Genomic DNA, 2,228 nt, shown 5'->3' on the forward strand with positions numbered 1-2,228 from the left:
TAAACATATTCCTCCCGTTCACTGCACACATTTACTGCTCCGTGACGCTGTGACGAGAATGAGATAGGATTTAACAAATAAAATGACAGAAAACTAAACAAGACAGTGTGTCAAACGTGGAATGCGTCGTAGAACGTGAAATAGCGTAAAATTATATGATGGCCATAGACGTTTCTTTAATACCCAGCAAACGACTCGCTTTTGTAAAGTTACATAGGCGGGATCTGTGCGAGAAAAAGTCGATCATTCGTTTTATAATCCAAAGGGGACCATAAAATATTCAACGTTAAAATGTGACATAATGTAACGTTATGACAAATCTTTTTTCTCCCGCACGGGTGCATGCCTGTGTACCTATACGAGGGGAGTCGTGCATAACCTTTAAGTTGATCTTAATACATAACTGCAACAACAAGTATGTTGACGGTTTGGGTTAGTATATACAGTGCATTCCGTACGTTTTTTAAATATGATTAGGAAATTGTTGACTGGAGGCTATTAAAGAAGTTCTTAAAATTTATGCGGGTCACCCCCTTTTCTGTAAATGGAGTGAATATTGTTATCCGTTTAATTTTTTCCCCAGTTGAATAATTCCTGCTGGTATTTGGTCTAAGCTTACTTCTTTTCCCCATTTAAGCTGTTTCATAGCTAATTCTACTTCCTCTTTATAGTACCCTGTTCACCTGGCAATTTCGGACTATTTCATCTCTTATAACATAAAACAGTTGTTTCAGATATCTTTATCACGTTTCCTTTTTTTATGGATGAATATGCTGCCGTTTTCATCTTTTACTATTTCATATGGAGCTACACGATTAACAATTCCAAATCAAGAAAACACAAGTAACACTCCGAATTATATTATACAACTAATAGTCGAAAAATGAAGAGCAAGAGTTAGATGACCAAGAAGCCGAAATCTTAATGACGAACACAAATATAATCGACTAATCAGACAATTACCATCAGCGCTACATGACGCACGCAATGCCACATTTGAACACTACATTAGTACATTGTCTAAAGAAGATCATTCAGTATGGATACCAACAAAAACACTTAAAGAGACCTGAACAACACAACCCACAAATTAAGAAAGATGACGTTAGTTGAGGAAGATCAGACCAGGAAAAAATGTCAACATTTTCAGAATATCAGATAATAATAATCAAGCAATAGAACACTGAAAACTTTTGTTTTTAACTGTACGCCCTTCGTGAATGACATACCATTTTTTTAAATAACACTTAATATTGCACATTTTTAGTGTATTTATTTCATGTTTCAAGATAATTCTTTTAGGAATATATTTATTTATAACATACGGTCTTATGGTCTTATTACGGCTTTCAGATTATACGACATAAATGTATCTTGTACCGCACTGCTAATTAAGAATTACGTTTGTAATGCGATAAGAGGTCCAGATATACGAGACACCAGTGACTCATGCCGCACTGATAAAAAGCCGACAGGAATCTGCATTTCTATAAAAAAAATAGATTCATTTGTTTTGTGTATTAATTTAGTTTAGGTCGAACAAGAGTTGCAGTAGAAGATTTTTCTAAATATAGAGTGTAAACCATATTTCCAATGCTTTATGAAAGAGAACCAGTTTATAATATTCCGGACGACGTAATAACACCTTATTTTAGAATATTGGTCGATGAATTGAAATCATTGTTCAAGAAACGAATGATTCATGTGCAGATGTTTTACTCTAAAAACATGTAAAACTAAAATCTCGATTAAAAAAGTTGCAACCAGTTACTCTCGATGAAATTTAACCCCATTATTGATTTTACGAGTGATGAAATGGGTCGACAAAAGACCAGTTTTAATCCTTGCAACATTTAAACATAATAGTTGTATCTTGGTTTAATCAAATAAAAAGAAAAATTATACACAAGTACTAAAACCACAAATTATTCTCGATTATAACTTGGTGAAAAAGAGTGTTGATTTTAGTGATCAAGTGGCTTCTTACCAAAGCCCAATACGCAAAATTCTGAAGTGGTACCGGAAAGTGGCAATGGAATTAATATTTAATACCGCAGTAGTGAATGCTTAGTTGTTAAATAATAGAAAACGTAAAAAAAGCGACAACCTATCCTTGAGTTCAGACTGGAGTTCGCGAAGGCATTTACAAATAAAGAAATGTTGTAACCCTCATGACCAGTTACACCCAAAAATACCATCTAAGGCAAAGCGATGTAGATAATACAAAG

The sequence above is a fragment of the Diabrotica undecimpunctata genome, chromosome 9 (assembly GCF_040954645.1).
Source record: "Diabrotica undecimpunctata isolate CICGRU chromosome 9, icDiaUnde3, whole genome shotgun sequence".
In the NCBI taxonomy this organism is placed as follows: Eukaryota; Metazoa; Arthropoda; class Insecta; order Coleoptera; family Chrysomelidae; genus Diabrotica; species Diabrotica undecimpunctata.